The 12,185-nt window shown below is 44.2% G+C and overlaps 1 protein-coding gene and 1 pseudogene across 1 annotated transcript in view; both read right to left on the bottom strand.

The window, feature by feature from the left end:
• The window catches only part of LOC109469631, a 12,622-nt gene extending 4,005 nt beyond the window's left edge, over positions 1-8,617 (bottom strand). Inside the window, exon 1 of the mRNA XM_019768170.1 lies at positions 8,553-8,617. The gene's annotated coding sequence lies outside the window, so the exon portion shown is untranslated. The remainder of the gene's footprint in view (positions 1-8,552) is intronic.
• LOC109469642 lies at positions 1,930-3,351 on the bottom strand (annotated as a pseudogene).
• Positions 8,618-12,185: the final 3,568 nt, after the last annotated feature.

Here is a 12,185-nt window from a genome sequence, read left to right as displayed (position 1 = left end):
GGAGTATCTAATAGACATTGATTGTCCAATAGTGCCAGCCAGTGTAAAAATAGCCAGGCACTATCAAATTGGTCCCTGTACGGATACTGGATACTACCTGACCTATTCGATACTGTCTATTACTCGTACCTACTCCGTTGATTCTACTGAAAGCATATGCTTTTTGCGCTTGGATCGTGAGGGTACGATCTAATAGACTAATAGACATTAATTGTCCAATAAGACAGGTAGTGTCAAAATAGCCAGCCACTATCAAATTGGTCCCTGTACGGATACTGGATACTTCCTGACCTATTCGATACTGTCTATTAGCTACTCTCTTGATTCTACTGAAAGCATATGCTTGGAAATTACAGAAAAATGACAAGGGACGCATTCGATGACACAACAAAAGGCAATGTATAATGTGCCTGTAAAGATATTTCCTCAAATGACCTGGATTGTACAACTGAATTGATCTGGATTGGCTATAGCCCCCTCGTCACTACTTTGATTCGACTTGAATCTCTTCCAAACCAATGAGTAAAGAGACTCTTTTTACACACCATGTCTTTTATTCAGCCGAAGTTTCGATGAGGAAGGCGACAGACGGTCACCGAAACGTCGGCTGAATAAAAGACTTGGTTGTGTAAAAAAGAGTCTCTTTACTCAGTGTCTTACCAATCTGATGAAACTATTCACGGCTTCCAAACCAAGTGTCCGTATCGCGTTAAGCCATCTCTTCTATTCTCTAAATCTAGGTTGTAAAAGGACCTAACGATTCCATGTCCCTATAAGAACACGTTATTTCTATCGCCATCTAATTTGAATTTACTACTTTTTGTGCGAAAGAGGAGAGCGGTAAGAATGAAAGACTACCGCTACTGGGGGTAACCTACACCGGAATAATGCCTCTATTGTCGCCTTTAACGGTGACAATGAATCGTAATGGATGATATGGTTGGTCTTCTTTGTATCTAACGAACTGTAAACAGTAAACTTAAGGTTCAGATCCGTTCCCCAATCAATATTAACGACACCTTCAGGACAAGGGAGGCCTTTTTGTAGTGAAATCACAAGAGATAAACTTAAACACCCCAGGAGCAAATTAAATAAATACAATACAAGTGTCTGGCGATGACACGGTTGATGGTTGGAACTTTCTAACCCGGTCTCAAATCGTTATCTAAGGCCACACCAATTTGATTTGTTGGTTCTCGGATTCGCCTCTTCATTTTTTTCTGATTTGCAAAAAAAAAAAAAGATTCTGGTTCTGAATCAACTAAAAAATTGCTCATATTTTGCCACCAACAATTGAGTAAAGTCCTTTTCTTCCTACTTGTTGCAGCTTTTTCATCTATCAATGCATTGGGTTGATTAAAAGTTCAAAATTTACACCATGGTATGGAGTGAGATGTAATGAATGATATTGCGATGAACTCTAGGAGTCTGAGGCTTTTTCAAATTTCATATCCCACTATCTTTAATGTTTCACAAATGCAAATAGCATCATTGTAACGTATTATATACAAAAATAGTTAGGCACAAAGAGTGTACTACAAAATGCATCTCTAAGACTACTATTTACACTATGCACATTTCTCAGTATCTACTTTAACTCCTTGTTCTTTCCTTCTTCCAGCACAACACAGTGTGACATTATGTATAACAAGCTGCTTACTTAGAAGACAATTATATCTTATTTTCATTGTTATCATTGTGGTTAAATCATCAAATTCAAAATGTACTTGATATTATTGCCCATAATAGTGTACATCTAGCATATTGCTTCCACACGTGTTTTCTGTGAAAAGGTTCTGAATCATGTTTCATATAGAGTTCAGTCTATCTCCACAATTGTAATTGTTGGCAGGACTCCCGCTGTGCCTATTGGAGTCTTGTAGGGTCCTGGCGTCCTTTGGTAAGTATGAGTCTGACAGTGACGGTTCTTCACCGTAGACTGTTCATCTGGAGCCAGACGTGGTGTGTTTTGTCCCTCTCTACGTGCAGGGTCTTCCTGACGGTTTCCTACGGCAGACTGTTCATTTGGAGCCAGACGTGGTGTGTTTTGTCCCTCCCCACGTGCGGGACCTTCCTGACGGTTTCCTACGGCAGACTGTTCATCTGGAGACAGACGTGGTGTGTCTTGTACCTCTCCACGTGCATGGCCTTCAACCGTAGACTGTTCATCTGGAGCGAGACGTGGTGTGTCTTGTCCCTCTCCATGTCCAGGACCGTCCTGTAGAGTTGGGACGTCTCCTGTTCCAGCCTGGTCTTCCTGTAGGTCCGTGCGGCTCCCCCGTATCACCCTGACAAGTGTCTGATGGACGCCTGTCAGTTTTTGCCAGATTGCGTTCCTCAAGTCCGGTGTGCGGATGAGTGTTGCTGTGGGGTTGATGAGTGAGTTCACACTCCGTACCTGGGGCAAATGTCTGGGAGAACTTTGCAAACTGCGAAGAACAAGAGCGGCAACAGCCAGCAGACAAATGCCACGACTACATGGATCATCACAGTCCTAGCCTTGTACACCCTTTCTTCATACTTTCTCTGCGCCTCCTGTTGCGCAGCGTTCAAGTTTTGCCCAGGGCCGTTCTGTCCTGCTGCCTGGAGCCCTGCTGCCTGTTCTAGTCTTCTCTTTTCTCGTTCCCTGATTGCTACGTACACACTTACGTTCGTGAACATCATGACTATGCACAGTAAGAGCAGTATGGATGCACAGATGACGACAAAGGCCAGGGGGTACCATGAGATACAGACACCGGTGGTTAAGGTCTGCATTTGGAGACAATTCCAGCCCATACTGGGTGAGAATGCCAGAAAGGAGAAAACAGCCCAAGAAACAATCAAAGCTACAACTGCGCGCAATTTGGCACTGCCAGCGTGGATGTGGAAGTATGCAGGGTGCTTTACAGCAACATAGGAGTTAACAGACATTAGGGACAAAGCTGACGCTGAGGTCAGTTGAGAAAATGTGATTAAGTTGATGTGAGTCGAAATAACGCCATACATCACACTGTGTCCTAACTGGCCTACTGCGCGGTACAGAAGTCCGACGCCCGCGAACACATCTGTGACTGCCAGATTTGCCAGGTAGATGTAGATGGGCCTGTGGCGGAGTTGTCTTGTTGCGATGATCCCCAGAAGCACAACGGCGTTACCGATGAGGATGAGAATCCCCATCAGCCAGAAGACGACTTCAATCCCTGCCCCCAATCTCACCAGGCCCTCGTGCGCCGAGCAGGCTTCGTGGGCTTGTGCGACGGACGCAGAGTTGTTCTGTAGGTGCCACCTGTAGCAGGCTATCAATCGTGCAAACTCGGGAGCAGACGTCTGGTCGGGGGGCATCCACGGGACGGAGGTGTTGTTGAACATGCTGGGGCCGATTTTGGTCGTCTTAGGCAGGTTGTTGTGAGATTAGATAGACAAATTGGCAAATTATATGCCAGGAGAGTTGGTCCGCACTAAGAGAACAGTTTGCCTCTTCCTGAGTCGCTTCCCGATGCCGATTTTGGTCGTCTTAGGCAGGTTGTTGTGAGATTAGATAGACAAATAGACAAATTATATGCCAGGGGAGTTGGTCCGCGCTAAGAGAACAGCTTGCCGCTTCCTGAAGCCTGAGGCAAGGCGGTCGTTGGTTCTCTCAAAGTCTGCTTGGAAATTCTACCGCATCATTTGGTCGTTTGATAGAGACAGGTTGTTGCTGTAAGATTCCCAAGCTGTGGACAGGGTTGTAGATAGCAAGAACGAAGCTGCAGCTACGCCTGACCGTGGTGGGTTGAATTCTGCGTCAGTGAGACTCTTGTAGGCTGTTGCCACGGGCAAGACAAGCTGGCAACGTAACATACTGACGTGTGTCGTCAGGAAAATATTCGTTGCCAAGTGGTTCTAATTACAAAGGCACGATTTACAAAGGGCAAATTTTCTGTCCAAGATGGCCGACGTACGTCGCGTGTCGTACTTCACGGTCTTTGTGCGTGTAAAAAAGCCCACATAACCCAGCCTCATGTAGAACATTTAGAACTGTCACCTCTTAGAACTGTTAGATATTGTAAGCATCGCCAACTATGTAAAACAATTTTACTACTAAAACAATTTTACTACTAAAATCAAAGAACCCACATATTATAGAAGAAGTGGGTAAATTCGTCTTCCATTGCCTAAAAAGAAGAAGTCAAACCCCAGGGTTGGTCAAACCCAGTAAAACTAGTACCATGTATGTTGTAGAATATAGTATAATGCTAGACGTAGATATAGTCTCACATACCACTGGCACTGTATTTTCTTTTTTTTTAAATGTTGTTTGTAACTGCAATTAGCCCTCGGGAAAGTATTTGCAATAAACTTTCTATAAACTTTCTATCTATGTATATTTTGCCATACGATGTACCCGTTGTTATATCTGTTGTGCAATAGAGTTCTTCTTCTCCTTGTAAACCGACCGGAGTCATAGGCGCACGTTATCTTCTTTCAAAGATTCAAACGCCTGCGGTAATACCAGAGGAAACTGCTAAGATCTACCCCACACTCACGTACTCACGTCACTTCTCCCCGAGTACAAGGACTATCTACCATGCAAAATTCGTGACACTAGCATGGTTAGATCACGAGATATTTCCGGTGAAGTACCAAAACAAGCCACCAGGAGGCCCCAAAACTAATCATTTCGAGGACTCACGAAGACCTACCCACCTACCAAATAACATTGGTGACCACGCCACACATTTAACAGATAGCACTGGAACTTTCTAACCAACTCTAAACATTATCCATCTTAGCAACGTACAAAAAGTTAAACGTGTAGTTATGCATGGATAGAGCTCAAGATCTGAAGAAACAACCCACGCATATAGATATATCAGTAAAAAAAGTGTCTATTATCACATACATATATGCGAGTGAATACGAGACTCTACAAGTGGACCTTACTTCAAGCGAGAACACGACGCAGAGGCAATTTGCGTCAAGATCAGAAAGAGCCACGTGTTTGTCTGAAAACTCTACCCACGGAGAGATGTCATTATGTGGTTAGATTAAAGGGACCGGCTGTCATCCTATCTTGCTCTCGTAATTAGCCTCGGTGCTTCGGGGCGTAGCAACGCGGTGTCGCCTGGGGGCGAAGAAAAAAGGTTGTGTTTTCGATTTCTGTATCCGGCGCCATGAGATCGAATGGCAATCAGCTCTTTGCAGATACGCCAAAAAACAGTTACTCAAGCAACTGGATATGATTTCGGAAATGCAGTTACTTGCGTAACTGTTGCTTGAATAACAGTTTTTTGGCGTATCGTATTACCTGGATGTCTAATCTTCATCGACAGGTCTTTGCAGAGTTGGGATCTTTTGTTACTGCGCGCTGGAGACTTCTGAATCCACAGGTGCTTCAAACAACTGGTTATCACTTGTTACGTCCACGCCGTCTGAAACCCCACTCTCATGATCCGGAAAATTTGTATGATGGAGCTTTCAAAGGCACGGAAGTTTGGCAACAAACAGTTTTTTGAGATGTGCAAAACATGTATTTGATTACCGGTTCAATGACACAGTGTAATAACTGATATCAGTAATGCTGAGGTCACATTTCCAAACCGGGGCCCGGCCGGGCTGTTTCCATTGACGAAACATGAACAGTTTATGTCAATGATATATGCAAATAGTACCCATTATAGATTTTTAAAAACTTTAATGTGCTTTGTTGTCTTTTATACCATACCTTTCGTTCCATAAGACTGCCCGGGAGGGCCCCGGTTTGGAAATGTGACCTCAGCATTAGGTGGTGAATGTCTAACGCTTGCGATACCTACGGAATAATCACGGGTGGAAGGAAAACAAACAAACAAACAAACAAACAAACAAACAAACAAACAAAATGTGCACAGCGACAATGCATAACTTGACCCGAAGCAACATTGTATATATTTTAGTAACTTTGTATGTTTCTTTGTATATAATTTGATGTACTGTATATATTTAGATTTTTTAATATATATTTAGATGTACTGTTTGTTAATATTGATGAGTAAAACTGTGCCAAATTGTACCCGATTCAGGGGGTGCAGTTGTGCTTCCCCCTGCTGATGTACATTTGGGAAAGGAATGAGCAATAACGTGATTTGATTTGATAAATAGCTTAGTATCAGAATTACAAAAATCCGTCGGTTTTGAAAGCGTTTTGTGGACGCCTGTTACATCACATCTACACGTACTTATCTATCACAGATACCATCATGAATGTAAAACAAAACCTCGATCCATTTTGCGTTTGGACGATAAGCGTTCTATCTGGGGGCGTAGTAATGGAGTTACGCGCGCCTAGCTATGCATACAAATATGACAGCTGAAAACATATTGTACTATCATTAACCTGCAATCAGACCTACCTCTCTGTTGGCTTGAAGCAGTTTTGCATCGTTGTACTTTGCAATATATAACCATGACTTATCGCAAACTAGACAGAATTATGCAGAATTTGCCTTGCTAAGATACTAAAGAAAATTGCTTTGTCTCCTTACCCCATTTACCAAACTAAATGCGGTGATTATTTAAGGCATATTTTGTCACTTTTTCTTATTGCATTCTGCATCAGTGGTAAGTGGCACATACATTTTCGGCTTATCGTAAAATCAGGTTTGTTATAATTAAAGGTCATCTGTACTAACCGAGGGATGGCAAACTGGGGGAATTCTTGGGATAGCCATGCTACTCTCCAAGCAGAAGTTGATGGGGGAAGATCGTTACCTTTTTTTATGGTCCGTTTTTTGTCGCTATCCCCAGCAACACCTTGGGTCGCGCATGGACCCTCTCTGGCCAATGGATACTGCTGGCCAATTTGATACTGTCTTTTTGCCACCCTAGGATCTGATGAAGTCATTCATAAATCATGGCCTGCAAAGTTCAGCTGTCTTATTAAGGCAGGTTATTAAAATGGCGCTTTAGGTCTTTGTCGGTTGTCGGTAGCCTCTACCAGGCTTCGGGAAGCGGCTGGAAGAGTAGAAATGGGCCAAATAGACAGATTATATCCCAGGGGAATTAGTCCACGTTTAGAGAACAGTTTGCCGCTTAGGGGTGGGGGGGGGGGCGTTCCCGCAGCCTGGTAGAGGCTAGGCGGTCCTTGGTTCTGTCACCAGCTGTTTGAGAATTCTACCGCATCAAATTCGTACGACGGTCAACGACGAATATAACCGCGCCAGTCCAGATAAATTGGAGGCAGAAAAATATCAAAGGGCACTCAAAGTGTATTTTAGCTACTAGTACATTATGACTGCATTCTGAATAGATATTCAAACGGCATTCTAACAGCGTTCAAGACATACCGATTGCATTCAAGGGAAAACCGGAATGGGCTTGAGTATTTGGAATACACCCCAATTTTTTTAAGAATGCATTTCGAATAGAGAGGATAGGAGTATACAAGGAATTTTCATTCAGACGGCATTCCGGCTCACTCCGGCTTGAATGCGAAGCTCTAGGGAATATAAACAGATTATTTCAAACAGTTGCCACAATTTATCCATCCTTTCATCATCTAGAAGATCACCAAAAGACTGTGTTTCTACTAAGATCACAAAATCCATTATGCAGAACGTGGGACTATTCATTATCTACTGCCTTCAAAGAAGTCAAACCTCATAATTAAGCGAAGTAGTAGAAGTATATTATTAAGTTTTTCCAGACAGTAGTTGTCTGTTCCCTATTGTTGTATTGTACCGCGTAGTATCTTTGAAGATATATAACTAGTTAACTGTGGCGCAATTTTGCCAATTCTTCATCCCGCCTGGTTCTGCCTGACTTATGCTAATTTGGAATAAGTGTGAAGGGGCCTTTAATACCCTTATGGGCGGCGAAGTCCCCTGGCCAATTTCTGACCAGATTGTTGTCGAATTGTACTACCCATAACGTAGTAGAACATGGTAGAGGAAATCTTGTCCAAGACCGTGCATCTATCTAGTTCTATGCCTGAAAGGGTAAGGGTTAGGATCAGGCACGGTTCTGGATAGTCTCCGAGCATCCGAGAACGTAGATTTTGCCTCGGGACACTCAGTGCGGTTCTGGATACGCGCGGACCATACGGTTCTGGATAGAGCGCGGTTCTGGACGCAATACCTTTCCTTGAGGTGGGCTAACCAATCAAAAATAGCAATTGACTACACTATAGTAGTTAATCCTTAGGTGAGGGAACACAAAACGAGAGTCAACGACTCTACCTGGTTTGACGGAACAGAATACAAGACCTTATAAAACAAAGAAGCCCCTGGTCCCGGGTCGGGGTTCGAACCCACGACCTCCCGAGCACCAGCTTCAGACCCTGACGCTCAAACCACTCGGCTAAAAGGTACAGACCCATCGGACGGGTCAGTTGGTAGGGCCTATGAACCCCCCACTGTTACACTTACCTTGAACTTGACGCTTGTAGGTAGATGCACTTGATCGGCAGCTGGCTACATTACACCGATCGACTTGTTACACCTAACCCTTGAACATCTAACTCTAGACATTAGTAGTTGACCCTTAGGTAAGGACACACAAAACGACAGTAAACGACTCTACCTGGTTTGACAGAACAGAACACAAGACCTTACCTTGAACTTGACGCTTGCAGGTAGATGCACTTGATCGTCTGTGGTAGAATCGTCAGCCAGGTTCTCTTCTCTTCTCGTGTCACGGTTTTCCCTCGCTGTGCCGGCTTGTGACGACGACGTCTGCGCGGGCTGGTTTTATAGCGCTTTGGCGGTGTGGGCGGTTCTCTCCTGGTGTATGGAAGCAGTGACTCGACAAGGAGGCACTTTGCTGCGGGATATTAATGACGAAACACTGCCAGGAATTATCGTCCCTTCTCTCTCTCTCTAAACAACTTCCTCTCCACGTCGTCCAAAGAAAGGAAATGACATCACTGACGGACTGCGCGGTGTAGTGTTACGATCGACGCAAAGACGAGTAGCTGCTAGCCATTAGCCTCTACCAGGCTTGGGGAGTCGGCTGGAAAGAGTAGAAATCGGCCAAATAGAGAGATAACATGCCAAGGGAGTTTGGTCTGCTGCGAGAGAACATTTTGCCGCACCGGATAAAAATGTTCTCTCCCAGCAGATTACAAACTCCCTTGGCATGCTATCTCTCTATTTGGCCGATTTCTACTCTTTCCAGACGCCTCCCGAAGCCTGGTAGAGGCTAACTAGCCATAGGAAGCAGTTTCTGGGAACTATAGTCCGTATATATGGTAAACCATCGTAAAAGTAATTGAAGCTAAGGCCCACTTTACACTTGCTTTTTAAACTGTAGTACTACACATCGTAGTCTACTTCTGTAGTAGACTACAGCTTTTTTCTGGGTGTAAAGGAGAAAAGAATTGTAGTCTACTACAGAAGTCCACTACACCCTCCGAGGCTGTAGTACTACACTTCAGCGGAGGTTCTACGAGACTTTGAGCTGAGTGTAAAGCGAAACTGTAGCAGACTACACTTCGAAGGCGACTACAGGTCAGGGCAAAGATTGCAGGGTTGCGTCCTAGTACGCGTCTCCCCCTCTCCCTGACAATCCGCCTCAGCCTCCTCCTACGCTGCACACGTTCTTGGCGCCTTTGGTTCATAAAGACTTTGATCATGAACAAGAAAAAGAGCATAAGAGCTTCTGCCTCTCCTGCCATTGTGGTCTTTTGGAACCACAGAAAGGATGAAAGTGATGCAATCATAAAGTTTTCGATCCTGTTCGATCCGACGTAATTCGATCCGAACGTGTGTTCTATTCTATTTGGGTCATTGGGTTATCTACGGTCATTTACAAGTTTACACCATATGCAAGGATGCCAGCATATCACAGCCGTGCTAAAAATCCACCCGCGATGTGTCAAAGGTCACTATAGGTCAGATTAGGTCACTACAGTTCCATGGCAATCAGGGAACAGCAGGGGTCCTGCGAGACTTTCTTTCAGTAAGTGTAAAGTGGGCGCTAATCTGTAGTCTACTACAGAAGTAGACTACGATGTGTAGTACGACAGTTTCAATGTGCAAGTGTAAAGTGGGCCTAAGAAGGCCACATTATCTAAATACCTGTGAGGAAATGGTGTATTGACTCGGTGTGACACGTGTGCGCTCCCCCATGTTTTAGTAATGGACAAATCATTTCGCCCCAAATTATGTGTGGATATTTGAAGCCTCCCCATAGACCATCGCTCACGTGTTAACAAGAATGAGTAATCGGATTTACAATACTGTTTTTTTCCTCAGTGATAATCAATTCTGTACCGGTATGTTGGTACGTTACTGAGTAAAGAGACTCTTTTCTTATACTTTTTCTTAGTGTTTTATTCACAGCCGACGTTTCGGTGACCGTCTGTCACCTTCCCTGTCTTTTTTCATGTTTTCGGACATGAAAAAAATCACATCAACGTCTTTACTTAATGTACACTCTATTTTTTCAATCAATTCACAAACTGTGTCATCATTTAAGGCCAAGTGCTCGACTTACAGAGGTGTTCGCTTGGGTAGGTTTGGCTGTATACTGAACAGAATGATACTAGTATTGCTTTGCAATGCGGTAGCAGTAATGCCCCTCTTGTACTGGAAAGAAAGCTCGTCATATTATGATAACGACTAATCAGATATTCAATGAGGCCGGTAGAAAATTAGTATAATGAGTGCATTCTTCGGTGTTGGCTCGGCGATTCAATACACGCTTTTCTCATCATATTTACTTCAAGGATCCCTAACAAGCGACAAAATCAATCTGTATCTGTATCTGTATCTGTATAGCCGGTATAACCGCCCTTCGGCATAACACACCAGCTTCGCAGGCACGCGGCGCGGCGGCAGCTAGCTATATCACACCGAACGACTTGCTTAATTGTTACACTCAATTCTTGCACATTTTATTGCAGGAGTTGTTTAAAGCAAATCGCGATCGTCTTGGGACCTGTCGCGTCGTCCTTCACTTTCTCAGAAGTATAAGAAGCGTATAAAACAAGAAGCTTCAAATTATAAAGCTCCTTGGTGTGAAGAAGTAACCAGTTTGTCGCCGCTGGCATCTCGAATTACCCATTGGCTTCTTAGACGGTGTGATCAATATCTTTACGACCCATAAACGCGTTACGGCCCCGGTGTGGGTCAGCTCCGTCATTAAAGGGATTTGTGAAGAGTGAGTGTGTAACGGCGTCCACTGTATCGATCAAATGATCAAGCCTACTCTCCAAGCAGAGGTTGTGGGGGAATGATCGTTAGCTTTTTATATATGTCCTTTTTTTGTCGGTACCCCCGCCGTCGATGGCCGGCGACCTTCTCTGGCCAATGGATACTGCCTGGCCAATTTGATACTAACTTTTTGCCACCGAAAGGGATCTGCTTGGAGATTTATATAATATATATAGATCAAGCCCTGGTCACACATTCCGTGCGACGCACCTACTGTATAAGAATGAGGGTTTTCCGGCGCAGATTTGACCATAAGAAGAAGCGGGTGTTCACGGCTTCCACTGTATCGATCAATCGAAGCCCCGGTCGCAGATACTTCGTGCGACGCACCTAGCTAAGCCTAAAACTGGTCACATTGGTCAGGTAGTCCTTATGTTGGTCACTTGTACAGGTTATACTGTTCATCGTCTCCTCTACCAGACCCTTTTGCGGGCTGAAAAATGGTAGAAATTGATGAGATAGGGAGAGTAGATGGTAAAAGATGTTTGGCGGCAATGTGAGGAGTTCAATACTCTTCGGAGTCTACAGCCGGCCATGGCCTACTAGTTAGCCTCTACCAGGCTTCGGGAGGCGACTGGAAAGAGTAGAAATCGGACAAATAGAGAGATAACATGCCGAGGGAGTTTGTCTGCCGGAAGAGAACATTTTGCCGCACCCAGCAGACAAACTCCCCTTGCATGTTATCTCTCTATTTGCAATTGGCCGATTTCTATTCTTTCCTGCTGCCTCCCGAAGCCTGGTAGAGGATACCCACATGTACTATAGGCTACGATAGAGGGTTTTCCGTCGTAGATTTGATCATAAGAAGAAACGGGTGCAAGAGTTTAGATCTATCTAACTATTACACCGGATTCCTAATCTCCAGGCAGATATAATTGGTCCCTTTAAAGACAGTATCAAATTGGCCAGCTGCAGGCAGGATGCGTTTGCCAGGACGTTACAATTCGCCAAGCGAAGGATGGCATAGAATATGATAACCCAGTACAAAAAAGAGAGAGCCAGATAAAAGCGCCTGAAAACACGAAAAAATAC

The sequence above is a fragment of the Branchiostoma belcheri genome, unplaced genomic scaffold, assembly GCF_001625305.1.
Source record: "Branchiostoma belcheri isolate BF01 breed outbred unplaced genomic scaffold, Haploidv18h27 scaffold10, whole genome shotgun sequence".
NCBI classification, from domain to species: Eukaryota; Metazoa; Chordata; class Leptocardii; order Amphioxiformes; family Branchiostomatidae; genus Branchiostoma; species Branchiostoma belcheri.
Note: the sequence above shows the minus strand (reverse complement) of the source record. Positions and strands in the feature narration are given on the sequence as shown.